This window comes from Pinus tabuliformis, chromosome 8 (assembly GCF_031772625.1).
Source record: "Pinus tabuliformis cultivar Carrire ecotype Pingquan chromosome 8, CPIR1, whole genome shotgun sequence".
Taxonomy (NCBI): domain Eukaryota; kingdom Viridiplantae; phylum Streptophyta; class Pinopsida; order Pinales; family Pinaceae; genus Pinus; species Pinus tabuliformis.
The window spans coordinates 540,299,544-540,316,208 of NC_142294.1; positions in this window are offsets into that span (position 1 = coordinate 540,299,544).

Genomic DNA, 16,665 nt, shown 5'->3' on the forward strand with positions numbered 1-16,665 from the left:
TCAGAGTGATTAAGTAGTGTTATAAGGGATTTCGAGTACTTTCAAATATTGGGAAGTGGATCTGTTTAGGCTTTATTGCATAATGCAATGTAATTAATAATAATGTTAGAGACATTCTCTTTTATCATTTAGTTCTATTATTTTGCTTAAGTTTTAACATTATCATTAATAGTTTAAAATGTTGGAGTGTTTCCAATCTCAATAGATTTCATAGAGAATGTAAGATTCTATATTCCACTTAAAATTCAATTGATTTAATGGCTTTTAAAATTTCAAGATTTGGGGATTGCAATGTTTCCATTTGATTGTGTCATGTATCAGAATATGAAACTAACATTTAATCAATAACATCAAACCTTCTATATATATTTCAATGTTGCTAGTAGTGATGGTTGAACTTCTCTATCATGACCATAGTAAAAATGTACCATCACTCAAAGAAAATCTAGATTTTACCTGTTAAGCTTTGTCTATCTTATTGAGCCTAGAGGCTCATTCTACAACCCAGCTTGAGAGAGGTGTAATTCCATCCGTGCTCAATCTCAAGTTGACACATGTCCCTTTAAAACAAATCTTCAGATAAAAAAATGTCAGCGATAATAAAAACAAAAATGAAAATACATGTTTTACTCTCACTCTCAACCATAAATATTTCCATATGAAATATCATGATCTTATATCAACTTTATAGAGAAATAAAATAACCAAAAGAAAGTTGTATAAAAAATATTCCTTTTAAAGACATTTCAATACACCGCCACTTAAATAAAAAAATTTAACATGCAAGTTGACTAATTTATTTCAATCTCAAATTCATGCATATGTATATTGAGAGAATGTAAATGAAAAATTATTTCAGTGTTGATCATAATAAAATATTTCAATGAGAGAGAGCACTTAAAAGTAAAACATTTCAACTAGAATGAGATATGTTATTCATTTATCTTTTAATATCAAATTAATATGTGACATTTAAAAAATATCATTAGTAATAAAAATTCAATATTCAATGAAAACCATAAATAAAATATGTTATTATGGGGTTAATTAATATTGAATTATACTTAAAAATATTTTAATAAAGAAAATCATTTTTGGGGGACAACATAGTTCATAAATTAAAAAATAAAAATAAAAATATTTAAATGAGTATATATTATGTATGATTAAAGAAACTATATATGCAATTGAAGAAAATGTTTTTTTTATTGTTAAAACATTTTAAGTAATTTCACTATTTTACATTGCAGCTATTTTTTATGATAGATTTTTAGTGGTTTTGTTTGAAATTAAAAAAAAAAAGGATGTGTTTGAATTGCAAGTTTAAGATATGTACTGTACACAACCCAAGTTTCCAAGTAAATTTTGAAGACATTGAATCTATTTTATAAATTCAAAAGTACAATTTAAACCATGATATATATATATATATATATATATATATATATATATATATCTTAACTACAGATCTAGTCGACTTCTGGATGCACCTCAAGCGATTTGATCCCTCTTGGCTCTTGCTAGATCCGCAGTTAAGATGGATCTATACTGACTTTAATTCTTAAAGGGTGATGTTAATGATGAGGATCCTGACATAGGCAATGATTTTGACAATATGTAGTATTAGTTGTTGTAGCATGATTTGTTTCGGATTCTAGAGGCCATTTAGAGCCTTTTTGTTGATGTATTTTTGGTTCAAAGATGGATTGCATGCACACACACACACATATATATATTAGCCCAAAGAGATAGCTCAATTGGTCGAGTTCTCGTTGCTAAGTACCTTGCCAATTGGGAGGTCACAGGGTCAAATCTCCTCGACGTCCTTGGGGTTAGACCCGACCAGATAAGTCGGCGAGTAGATCTCTTCAAGTGGATCTGTCCAGATTATTACCCGTGGATGTAGCAACCACTCAATGACTATGAACCATAGTTGACTATATATATATATATATATATATATATATATATATATTACACAAACATTTTATTCAAAATTTTCACTCCAAAAGAGGTTTGCACCTCAAGGGATTTGATTCCTCTCGGCTCTTGCTAGATCTGTGGTTAAGATGGATCTATACTGGTTTTAATTCTTAGATGGTGATATTGATGATGAAAATCCTGACAAGCAATGATTTTGACGATATGTAGTATTAGTTATTTGTTGTAGCATGATTTGTTTTGGACTCGAGAGGCCATTTAGAGGCTCTTTGTTGACATATTTTTGCTTCATAGATGCATTGCACTTATTGATATTTTAGTTATATGCCCTATTTGTATGATTGAATTTGTATCATCATCACGTAAAATCGTAAATGTTTTAGTTTTTAAATTCTAAAAAGATTTGAATCTTTTTATGTATTTCATATTGTTTGTGTGATAATTCACTATTTTTTTATATAGATGAAATGTGTCCTTGACATTTGGTTTCCAGGATTTTCATATCTTTGTCTTCCATGTCTTGTTCCATGTCCCGTGTCAAGTGACTTAGGTCATCTAATAGAATCATTTCAAATGATGGATCTACACGTTGCTAAGTACCTTGCCAATTCTAAGGTCACGGGATCAGATCTCCTCGATGCCCTTAGGGTTAGACCCAACCAGATAAGCCGGCGGGTAGATCCCTTCGGATGGATTTGTCCAAATTATTACCCATGGATGTAGTGACTATGAACCAAGTTGAAATATATATATCTATATATATATTACAAATCTAGTCAACGTCTAGAGGGATCAAATGTATTGTGCACAAACATTTTATTCAAGTTTTCCACTCTAAAAGAGGTTTGCACCTAAAGGGATTTGATTCCTCTCAGCTCTTGCTAGATCCGTGGTTAAGATGGATCTATACTGGTTTTAATTCTTAGAGAGTGATATTGACGATGAAAATCCCGACTTAAGCAATGATTTTGACGATACATTGTATTAGTTATTTGTTGTAACATGATTTGTTTTGGACTCTAGAAGCCTCTTTGTTGATGTATTTTTGGTTCAGAGATGAATTGCTCTTATTGCTATTTTAATTATATGCCCTATTTGTATGATTGAATTTGTATTATTTGTATGATTGAATTTGTATCATCGTCATGTAAAATTGTAAATATTTTAGTTTTTAAATACTATATGTGATAATTCACTAATTTGTTATATATCTAAAATGTGTGCTTGGCATTTGGTTTCAGGATTGTCGTGTCTTCTGCCAAAGACTCGTATATATTTGTCTTCCATGTCCCGTCTCAAGTGACTTACGTCATCTAACAGAATCATTTCAAACGATTGGATGTCTCCTCAACTATTACATATTTTATAACAGTGATCAGGGCCTATCTTTGGTGCTCAATGATTGGAAATAAGCTTTCTTTCTTTGCAGACGTTTTGACATTTTTACATACATGTAATCTTAAGCCATTCATTTGACAAAGATATGCAAAACAGGTTTGAATTCTCTGACCAGCAATTAAAACAACCTACACGTTTTTACATACATGTAATCTTAAGCCATTCATTTGACAAAGAGATGCTAAACAGGTTTAATTCTTTAACCAGCAATTAAAACAACCTACGCGATCTCATGTATAGGCGTTTATTTATTAACTTTTTTCACAACACTTGAGCAATGAATTGTATGGTTTGATATGAACGCTCAAATAAATATTTGTATACCTTATGCTTCTTTGAGCAGGACAACTTGCTCCATGAGCTTGACACCTCTCCTCAAAGTGGTAGACAACAAATCTTCTGCGATAATTTCACTCCTAGGAACAAATTTTACCTCTGCATATATAATTCTTGACGTACACTATGTTATACTTACAAAATCTTGTTTTATCTCTTGTTTAAACACCACCAAGAACTACATTGTCTTGAATGCTCTGCAGTAAAAAGATAACACTTTTGAATAATTTGCTTCTTGGTTTGGGAAGCTTTTCATTAAGCCAGTTCTAAGCCATCACACGGATCAAAAACCTTCTCTATATCACTGATTCTGTTCACTTGAAATGGATTTGGCGTAATTGCTGCTTTCTATTTCTTTTCATTAACAACTATAGCGTGACAGTTTGCAGACCTAACACTTCAACAGTTTGCATAAAGCGACAACCACACATTGATGAGTTTCTCAAGTCCTTGGCATTGGTATCATAAACACATATTTACTTTAATTGAACAAATTGCTCCCAAGGGCCCACATTTCACCATTTTATGGACGGTTACAAAGATTTAGTTACTGCAAAATGTGTGCATAGTGATTTTTTTACTGTTTCTTTTCTTTTTTTTTCCATAAGAAATATCTTTATATTCCATACTAAAAATATACATGTTTTAGTTATTGAAGAACTGCTCAAACTCATGACATAGCTCATCATGTTATTTGTGGAAAATAAAATTGTGAAAGATAAATCTAAGTGGGAAAAATAACCAATATTCCTCCCAACCGCCCAAAATAAACTCAATTGATGTATTTGAATAGTAGATATTTTTTAACACATGAACCACGTCCAATACACTTCAATATTGGTTCATAAATGCTTGATAACCATTGTAATATTTGATTGCAGTCACAATATTTCCCGGTACAGTGACAAACTTACCTTTTTCCTTTCTCCTCTTTCAATTTTAAATCGTTGTTCTAATGATAAAATACAGTTCACTGGTTATGATTATAAACTTTGGGATTTTCTAAGTGCTTTAATCAAGGCCACAAAATTTCCCAGGTTAATATATATATGCATTTACATGCTGCCAAGGATAAAACTCGTAAACATCTGATTGACATTGTAATGATATAATTCGGCAAACCTAATGCTATATATCTGATGTCCTCTCTGTCTTAAATAACGGCTAGTATAATTTCTTGGTCAGTTAGTGCAAACAAATAATCCCCCTGCTGTTCTAAACAAACTTGATATCATTAGCTTATGGACGGCATTTTGATAATGACAACATGGATTTTCAATCTGTAATGATAAATTATTGATCCAATTGGGTTACTTGTCATTCTGTAATTGGATATATGCTTGCCACTTTTATGGCATATTATGGTTCTATGGTCCATTGAACAAGATGTACTTTTTTAGTTGTCAAGCACAAATTTGTCATATGAATGAGCACATTGCTCTAAAATAAACACATTTAAAGCTTGTTCCATATTGATTATTTGATTTACCTGTTCACGAGTTCAAAACTTGCTTTATATACTTCAGAATGGATAATATCAAGTTCTTTCAGTAAAACCAAGTTAGAGAGCTTCCCCTTCAACACTGAATGACCTGATGTAGTTTGACCTCTAGGGAATCCCCCTTAAGTTAGGAAGTTTTTCCTTAGCCTTCGGAGGCAAGGCCATTGAGGTGAGAATGAGAAATTTGTTTGCTATGTCATCCGGTTTGGGTTCGAATTTGGTTCAACAACAATTAGGTTTAGGTTTAAATTCAGTTCAACAATAATTAGGTCCAGATCAAATTTGAAGTTATTGATAAGGTTTGGACCAGGTTTGTGTAGTGCCCCACTCTGATTCACTGACCATGATATGACATTAGCCTTGATATAACTGTAAGGATAATACATTCTTATTTGAGGACCTTAGGATGAAGATCCAAATATTTGTAGTGCCCCACTCTGATTCACTGACCATGATATGAAATTAGCCTTGATATAACCGTAAGGATAATACATTCTTCTTTGAGGACCTTAGGATGAAGATCCAAATATTGACTCTTACTATGAGTGAATGTGATAATTATTTTTTCTTAGTTTGATGTCATGATGATAATAGTTGTGATAGATGTGTTTTATGACTATGTCTAATTATGTGATGGATTCATTACGTTGTCTATTTGCATTAATTCTTGCTCACGGTTATAAAGATGTTGATGATTATGTCATGATGATGATTTAACATACAAAATTATATTGGTGACTAATATTGTGAACAAATATTACTGGTGTTTATTGAATATCGCAGGAGACGACCCAAATGGCCTTGCATGTGATGAGTTGGAAACCTCTGGTAACAATGCCATATTGCAACAACTCATAAGCCATCATAAGCCAATACTTCTTCTAAGTAGTATCTAAGCATCAACATACTGTAACCAACCAATGTCAGAACCAGAAAGTCAAATAATAACTAATTGAAGCATATCATAACTTCTCCCTAAGTCAGTCCCACACTTTCTTCATCTCAAATAAGCATACACCACTGTCTAGAATAAAACTCGCATATATACGTGAATGTCCTTTATGAGATCTATGTACAGAAACTAAAACGCTGAACTCTCATATCCACAACTCCCCCTGAGCCTATACTTTATGTTCTTGTTTCACTGTTACTACATCAGACACAGTGTCAGTAATATACATAACATGAATATCAAATCAACATAGGAATCATCATCAAGATATACATATATATAGTTCCCCCTGAGATTATACATCACTGATGCTGAGGACATGATAATCATCTCCTGCTATTCATGAGGTCATGTACTTTTCATCACATCTGCATTCACTATGAGAAGTATTTTTTAAGAACAATGTACTGCAGTAGAGATCATCTTCTTTTACTCTGAGTTCGAATCCTTATTTCTAAAAGAATTTAGTTCTTTAAACAAGTATAATTTTTTTGGACTTTTGTATCCTCTTGCTATGACTTTTCCAGTTTCTTCATCCATAACCTTGAATTTGGTTGATGTGTGAAAATTCCTAAGCTGGAATCCCTACTATAGCAAATGGATGTTACTTCTCATACTTGATTAAAACATACAAGTTATTTACTGCCTTCTACGGTAAATTTCGAAGTAAATACATCTGCAAGCTTCACTTATTTTACATATATGCGGAAACAAAATACTGAGCAAGAAAGAACAATGCAACACATAGGACACAATTATTTTTGGACAAATAGTCCCTGGAAAAACCCAAGGTGGGAAAACCGGTGTAGCAACTTTGAGGGTTCTATATTATTAAGCAGTAGTTCTAAATATAATCTTTGGATGCCCTTTTGGCAATCCAGTTACAGAGAAAAATACACTAGCAGAAAACTTAGTGAGATTACCTCACTTCACTCGACAAATCTTCACTGATCCAGTAGCTAAACTGACTAACCCCGACTACAATTGTGCTGCCTCTTCGCAGTAATTGCATGGTCCTGTGTGGAGCTCTCTGAGGCTCTACGACAGCTCTGCACTTGGTCTCATTGCCTCCTAGAGCTCTGACGTCAACCTTCCCGGCTAATCCGGCTACTCCCCAACAAGTTTTAGATTTTTGCAAGAGGAGAGCTCTTCCTCTGTGCTGACCGTTCTGGCACTGCATGGGCCCTCCTGGCCCAGTGTTAGTCCTCCCTGAGTCTGCGATGTCTCCACTGGTGTATCTATGCCTCTCTGCTGAGTATTCGGGGTTCCGGAGAAGATCCTCCAACCCAACTATTCCTGCGCCTCTGCTGCAAGAGATCTACTCAATTGATTTTTCCTCCTAACAGCTTCTCACTTCAGAAAATCGATTTCTTGACCTCTCTCTGTGTATTTTCCAAATGACCCTCAATCCCCTTTTAGTCCCTGGAAAAACCCAAGGTGGGAAAACCGGTGTAGCAACTTTGAGGGTTCTATATTATTAAGCAGTAGTTCTAAATATAATCTTTGGATGCCCTTTTGGCAATCCAGTTACAGAGAAAAATACACTAGTAGAAAACTTAGTGAGATTACCTCACTTCACTCGACAAATATTCACTGATCCAGTAGCTAAACTGACTAACCCCGACTACAATTGTGCTGCCTCTTCGCAGTAATTGCATGGTCCTGTGTGGAGCTCTCTGAGGCTCTACGACAGCTCTGCACTTGGTCTCATTGCCTCCTAGAGCTCTGACGTCAACCTTCCCGGCTAATCCGGCTACTCCCCAACAAGTTTTAGATTTTTGCAAGAGGAGAGCTCTTCCTCTGTGCTGACCCTTCTAGCACTGCATGGGCCCTCCTGACCCAGTGTTAGTCCTCCCTGAGTCTGCGATGTCTCCACTGGTGTATCTATGCCTCTTTGTTGAGTATTCGGGGTTCCGGAGAAGATCCTCCAACCCAACTATTCCTGCGCCTCTGCTGCAAGAGATCTACTCAATTGATTTTTCCTCCTAACAACTTCTCACTTCAGAAAATCGATTTCTTGACCTCTCTCTGTGTATTTTCCAAATGACCCTCAATCCCCTTCTTATATCTTCCTATTGGACAACCAATGGCCTAGATTAAAACATAATCAAAGGATCAAATCGTTTTCGCTTGATCTATGGCTTTTTCTAGAAGTTTCACCCCTGATTAGATTAATACCCATTAATAGTTTAATTTTCCTATGTTTAGACTTAGGAACCCCATTAAAATATTAATTATTTTAATAAAATCACTTCTGGTGGAATTTCCCAAAACACTTTCTGGGTTCTTTGGAATACCTGTGCCCAAGCCTCCCTGCAAAATTTGAGGCTTAGAGCACATATGATGCTACCCCAAATCAACATGATGCAAGCGCAATTATATTTCCTTTATCCGCCATTTGACCTACACTTAGAATATTCTGCTTTAGCCCTTGAACTAATAAAGTATCAACTGCTTCTCTATGTTTATTAATTTTGGCTCTACCTTTTCCAAAAACTTTTGTTGGAGCACTATTTCCAAGAATAACATTACCATCTTGGTTTTTCTTGAGAGACTCCATCTTACTCTTATCTCCAGTCATGTGATGAGACCATTTGTTGTCTATGTACCATTTATCTTTTTCTTCAAATGAGCAGAGAACAAGAACACACCTTATTTGATCTTCTTTTTGCTTATTATGAGAAATGTTGGTGGATCCATCTTTTTCAAGTATTTTGACATCAATATTCTTATCTGATTGCCTACCATGTTGTCTGAGGCGATCCATAGATTTGTTCCTGCATTCTTTTGTGAAATGCCCAAACTTGTTACAAGCATAACATCTTATATGTGCATAGGAATCATAATATATCTATTTCATATTCCTTCTATTGCAATCAATAACTTTGTGACCAAATATGTTGCAAGTAAAACAATATCCCTTAAAGAAACCTGAGTACCTGGAAGTTGATGATCTTTTTGTGAAGCGGTTATTTTCTTGAGATCAAAATAACTTGTTTCTGCAATTCGCTGCAACGTGTCCATAATTATGACAAATAAAACATTCAACATTATTGATCAGAGGAGAGAATCAATTAACGTCTCTATTATTGGGAGCAAATGATTTCTTTTGAGAATTCATCTTCTTTGGATGTTGATCTGGTTGACTTCTAATTTCTTTGATAGGAATTTTGGATTTCATAATGTTATCTTTCTCCTTTTATAGTTCCATGAAAACCAAGACCAGATTTAATGGAAGGAGAGCTTTGACTACTAAGAATGTTATCCAAAATCTAGTACTGTCTCAATCTCATATGTTTATCCTTTTCTTCTAATTTACCTTTTAGAATGTTTACCTCAACCTCCATTCTTTTTTATTGCTTTTCCTATTCAAGATACTTCTTTCTCATTCCTTCTTCAACCTTTCTTCCTTCTTCCATTTGCTCCTTTAATTTGATAATTTCTTCCTTCAGCCCATTCTCTTGTTCTTCAAATGCTTGAAGTAGTTCTTCATTTCGCTTGTTTGACTTTTCAAGATCTGCTTTTAGAGAGAATCTTTGCTTCAAGGCCTTCACAATATTGTTTAGATCTTACTACAACATTTACTGATTTAATATTGTTTGAGATCTTCCATTGTATTTGTACATTATGAATACCTCCCTAGTTAAGAGGAAGAGTTGGAAATTGTAACTATGTTCAGTCTTCATTAATGTACTTGAGTCATCAAGTGTACTTGTCAAAAGAATAAAGAAAAAAAGAACATTATTGAAGACCGAACATGGTTACATTTTCATGTCCTTCAGCATCTTCTAGTGTAGCTTTCAACCAATTTGGCTTCTTACTTGTGGTTGGGATAACCACTGATTGAATAGGATAACATTTTTTAAGACTCCCTCTTAACTAGGGAGGTATTCATAATGTACATATACAATGGAAGATATCAAACTATATGAAAGCATGGAGAATTTTACGCACCGCAATGCCATGGACTAGATTCTTGACCAGGGAAATCTATCCAACCAGTCACTCAACAATTTAGGCACCACAATTCCATGGACTAGATTCTTGACTAGGGAAATCTATCCAAGTGAAACTAAGGTGGACTCAAGCTTTCAACCCCTCTAGGTACCATCAGGCTTACTTGCTAACCACCAACCCAAACATACAGGTGTGTATCAAAACAAAGCTCAATAAACAACACCACCTTTTCAATTCCGAGATCCAGACATCAATACAAAATGTTGGCCTAATGTCTCCCCAGGCAATGCTTCACTCGTAAAGCGTCAACAAATCTCTTACATTTTCTTATCATCGATGCAATCACCAATATCTACCAAACCTAGCAGGTTTCTTAGATATTTGAATTTCTTATTAGGAAGAGCCTTTGTCAGTATGTATGCTACATGTTCATTTGACGGAACATACTCTAACATCACGATCCCATCCTACACCAGGTTCCTAATAAAGTGGAACTTATTGTTGATATGTTTCGTCCTTGAATGAAACACATGATCTCTAGACATCTTGATACAACTTTGATTGTCATAGTTAATCATGGTAGGACCCAGAGACTTCTCGAACAAATCTGTCAGACGCTTCCTTAACCAAACAACCTCTTTTCCTACTTCACATGCAACCACATATTCTACCTCGACACTACTCAATGCAACGGGATCTTGCTTCCTACTCATCCATGAGATCATAGTAACTCCCAGACTAAAGTATCCTCCAGTAGTGCTCCTTCCATCGGTTTCACTGCCACCCCAATCAAAGTCTGTGAAGCCAATTAGCTTGACTTCCTTACTATCATACTTTAGGCACTGATGTATAGTGCCATGAAGATACCTCAATATATGTTTGGCAGCTATCCAGTGATCATGATGAAGCTCCAACTGAAACTGACTAAGAATGTTCACTACAAAACATAAATCTTGCCTAGTATTTACCAGATACATTAGGGAACCCACCAACTGTTGATATGAGGTAGGATCCACGAAACTAGAATTGGAGCTCCTCAGCTTCTTGAGGTTGGTGATCATAGGAGTAATCATCAGCTTGGAGTCCATCATCCCAAATTTCTACAATAACTTGATGATGTACTTTCCTTGCCCCAAGTATATTTCCCCGGGTTTCTATCATACTTCTAGACCTAGGTAGTAATGCATCAGTCCTACATTAGGGAACCCACCAACTGTTGATATGAGGTAGGATCCACGAAACTAGAATTGGAGCTCCTCAGCTTCTTGAGGTTGGTGATCATAGGAGTAATCATCAGCTTGGAGTCCATCATCCCAAATTTCTACAATAACTTGATGATGTACTTTCCTTGCCCCAAGTATATTTCCCCGGGTTTCTATCATACTTCTAGACCTAGGTAGTAATGCATCAGTCCTAGATCCTTCATTTCAAATTCAACTGCCAACATCTTCTTGCATTCTTGAATTCTTCTTTATACACCAGTGATGACTAGATCATCCACATATAGCAGAATAATGACGGGCTCATTATTCACATCCCTGATATATAGATTCAGATGAGCAATACTCTTCACAAACCCAATTTTGAGAAGATATGCATCCATTCTTGCATACCATGCCCTCAGTGCTTGTTTCAAGCCATACAGAGCCTTCTTGAGTCTGCAAACATGAGTCCTTGCTATTCACTCCAAATCCTTCAAGTTGTTCAATGTACACTTCCTCATCAATGGTTCCATTTAGAAATGCAGTCTTAACATCCATTTGGTGGATATTCCACCCCATTGTAGCAACCAATGAAACCAATGATCTAATGGTAGTGTACCTTGTTGTAGGTGCAAAGGTTTATTCATATTAAATGCCTTCCTTTTGAGAGAAACCCCTTGCGACAAACCTTGCTTTATACTTGTCTATACTTCCATCAACAACACATTTGATCAGTGTTGCGGGGGAGCGCCCCCCCCCTTCGAACCCGCTCCCGAAGCGCGCTCCGGGCCGGAGCGGCTCGGGAGCGCGCTCCCAAAATCGCTCCTGGACGGGAGCGATTTTCGGGAGCGCGCTCCCGTAAAAAATTTTACGCTCCCTGGTCTGTTAGGGAGCGACTCAGGGAGCGAGCGCTCCCGGAGCGTTTTTTAATGCCCGGGAGCGATCGGGGGGCGATCGCTCCCTAATCGCTCCCGGGCATTTAAAAACGCTCCGGGAGCGAATCAGGCCGGGCCGAGAGCGGTTCGGCGGAAAAAAAATCCGTCGGACCCGAAAAAATTAAAAATTTTAGAATTTTTTTTTGTTTTATAAGGCCAATGGGCCAAAAAAACATTCATTATCACTTCATTGAGCAAGTTTGGAGCTGGAGCAAGAGCATTGGAGCGAAGAGCAAGTGCTGAGGAGCGAGGAGCAACTGCCAAGGAGCGAGGAGCAAGCCTGCAGAGGTAAGTAACTTAGTAATCTAGTTAGTTTAGTTGGTTAGGTAGTTAATTTAGTTGATTTAATTTAGTTGTTTGAGTTTAACTGTTTAAAAATCATGTATTTAAATTAAATTAATAAATTAAATGAATTAATCCCAATCAATTAAATTAATTTGCAGATTCAAGACTCAAAACCCTACAAACATCAAACACCATGGACCTGGGGATATTTATTGGCATTTTCCTCTTCCTGGTCCCTTTTATGGTTATTATGGTGGTGGAGAGTAGGAAACGGAAGGGGCCTCAAATTGAAGAGGTGGATGAATAAGCCGGAGGAAGTCAAATGGGTGAAAACCCCAGTGAGGAGGAGGTGGAGGAGGGTGAACATGACCCTCAAAAAACTAAACAAGACCAAACTCCATTGTGGAAATATGTTCACAGGGCTGAAACAGGGAGAGGGGGTGGAACCACTAAATTTCATTGCCCCCATTGCAACACTGATTACACAGGTTCATACACCCGTGCTAGAAGACACCTCTGCGGGAAAATGCCATGGGATGGAGAGAAACAAATAGGAATCAAAACTTGTGCAGTGGTGTCAACAACAGATAGAGCCAAATACATAAAGGAAGAGGAGGACGCCCAATACAGAACAAAAAGATCAAGGGGTTTCTTTGAACCAAGCTCACAATCACAAAGAACTCCTTCAGCATCCTCCCAAGGCAGTGGATATGGACATGGAGGCACAGGGTCATCATCTTTAAGGCGTAGAACCATATCAAATTTCCTTGATGAGGGGTGTAGGAATGATGTGGATTCAAAAGTTTACAGGTTCCTCTATGCATGTGGGATACCATTCAATGTTCTACGCTCACCTTATTGGCATGAAATGGTTTCTGCCATAAATGATGCCCCTAAAGGATACAAGAGCCCTGGGTATGACAAGGCAAGAACTGTTGGCCTTGATCATGAAAAAGCAAAAATATCACATTCTTTGAATAAAATGACAAGTTCTTGGACTGACAATGGGGTGTCCATTGTATCTGATGGATGGACAAATGTAAAAGGCAAGCCATTGATAAGTGTTCTTGTTGTGTCTGTTAGTGGTCCCATCTTTCTAGCTGCACATGATTACTCAGACAAGTTCAAGACCGCTATCAACATTGCAGAAGCATTACTTGAAACAATTGAGCGTATTGGCCCATACAATGTCATCCAAGTCATCACTGATAATGCTCCTAATTGTAAGGCAGCGGGAGCAATTATTGAGGATAAATACCCGAACATATTTTGGTCTGGATGTTTGGTTCACACATTGAACCTTCTGTTGCATGATATTGTCAAAAACAAAAATGAACAATACCAATGGATTGGTGATTTGTACAAGAAAGGAAAACAAATGATAAAATTTATTACAAATCATAGCAATACCCATGGCCTTTTCCGCAGTCACTCGAGATTGGAGTTGCTGAAGATTGCGAGGACTAGATTTGGTAGCTATTACCTCACCTTCAGGCGCCTTTTGAAGGTAAGAGAGGCATTAGCTAGCATGGTATCAAGTCCACATTGGCAGGTGTTAAAGGAAAGGGCTACAAATGTAGCTGACATGGCAGGTTTTGAAACGGTGGAGGAGGCCGCTCTTGATGGGCAGTTTTGGACAACTGTGAGGCAGGTATTGGATTTCACCAAGCCAATTTATCACATGATTCGGTTTGCAGATACAGACAAACCAGTGATTGGCGAGGTGTATGAGCAAATGGATACCATGTTGGGGGAAATAAAAGACATTGTTCATAATAAAGATCCCAACTTGTACAAACTGATTCATGATTGTGTGTGTGAACGGTGGAATAGGCTTAACCTTCCACTACATTGCTTGGCGTATATCCTTACGCCAAAATACTACTCTACATCTTGGTTGGGCCAACCTGCAGCAGGGGGTGGGGTTAGGACCAAACCCCATTTAGATCAAGAGGTAACTAAAGGATATCTGGAAGCATTAGAAAAGTTGGTGCCTGACAGGGAGGAATGTGCAGCTGTGCGCCTTGAAATAGGCAGATACTTCAGTGGCACTGGTTTGTATGGTAACTTCCATGCAATGGACGACAAAGATAAATTTGATTCTCTCACATGGTGGGAAACATATGGCGGCCACGGACTTTTGCCAAAATTGGCAAAAAAAGTTCTTTCACAGGTTGTAAATTCTTCTTTTGCAGAGAGGTGTTGGAGCACCTACAGTTATATACATAATGTGAAAAGAAACAGACTCAACGAAAATCGAGCAGAAAGCTTGGTTTATGTGCACTACAACTTGAGGTTGTTGAGCCATTACTGTGATCGGGCTAATGAAGATCCCACATATAAAATTTGGGACAATCACCCTGAGGACGACAATTTGGAGGATGGCATTGTACATATTGAAGAACTAGAAGAGGAGCTTGTAAGGGATGAAAATGAAGCAGCTGCAGCAGCCATGCCACCTCCACCTCCACCATCCAGTAGCAGTGCTCGAGGCCCGAGTCTTGTTCCATTGCTGTCGCCACCTCCATCGACACCCTCGCGTGGAGGTTCTAGTTCTGGTCGTCGGTCTGTGCGGGAGACTCCTAGAAGACCACCACGACCTGCTTATACTCCTGGAGACTCTCGTGGCAAGGGCCACTTGTAGATTTACAGTTTACTTGTCTTTTTTAGTTTCTATTAGACTTTAGTTTTCATAACTGTTGAGTTTTGAGTCCTTGACTCTTGACTCTTGACTCTTTCATATCATTATGATATTTTTTGTAAACATTATATCACTGTGACAATGAAAATTTGAAGTTTGAAGTTGGGCCTTGGCAATTATAACTCATTGGTAATGATTGTGAATTATGAATATGATGCTTTGTGAAAGACTAAAGTTGTTTCATTTCATCTCATTATTCATGTTTCATTTTATAAATTTTTAACATTTCATATCATGTTAACAGTTAGAAGTTAGGACTTAGAAATATCTTCGATATTACTTCTTGTAATGGTTAAACTTGGCTTACAAGTACAACTTTGGTGATCAATGATGATAAATGTTATTGAATTTTCAATTCTGAAAGCTTGAAGTTGAAACTTTAATATTGAATTTGATGAATCATGATTTATAAGACTCAATATGTTGCAGTTGTAATATGTATTTTACTAATTTGTGGACATGGTTGATGACGATTATAATTTCTAGCTGATTGATGTAATATGGTTCAATGATCAATTTATGTTTTTTTATGTTTTTTATGTCTATTTCATCATTCTACATGTTTTTGTTGACATATATGTATCAAAAATTAAAAAATATAAAAAATATATATATTTTTAAAAAATCGCTCCCGAATTCGCTCCCAAACCGGGAGCTTCTGAAAATGGTCGCTCCCGCTCCCGTTTTCGCTCCCGCTCCCGCTCCCGCTCCCAAGTAACATTGCATTTGATCTTATAGATTCACTTCGATGTGACAACTAATTTGTCAGTAGGTCTAGGAACGATTTTCCAAACCCCATTCTTCATGATGGATTGATATTATTCCTGCATAGCCTTCTTCCAAACCTCCTCATGCTTAGCTTCTCGGAATGTAGATTGTTTAGCTTCAATCAACTTTGTTATATATGTAACATAACCAGAATACCTTTTCAGTTTCTTACTTTCCCTGGAGGACCATTTCGCAGCTTCATGTCCTTCAGCATCTTCTAGTGTAGCTTTCAACCAATTTGGCCTCTTACTTGTGGTTGGGATAACCACTGATTGAATAGGCTCACTTGGTCCTGCTTCTTCATCATTTGTAGTAGAATTCTCATGATGAACTTCTTCTTCTTAAAATATGGGAACTTCTTCCTCATTAGAATCAATAGGGGTATCTTTCGATTTCTTATAAGCTTGATTTTCATCAAAGATGACATCCTTGCTTACTTCAATGTGCCTTCCTTACTTTATGTAGATTCTATATGCATTTGAGGAAAGACTATAACCAACGAATATTCCCTTGATACTTTTCGAGTCCAACTTCTTTCGCTTGTCTTTTAGAACATGAATATATGTTGGACTTCCAAATATTCAGAGATGATCCACATTTGGCTTCTTTCCTATGAATATTTCCTCAAGTGTAGTATTATCAAGGCTCTTATGAGGACTTCTATTTTGAATGTACACGACAGTCATCAC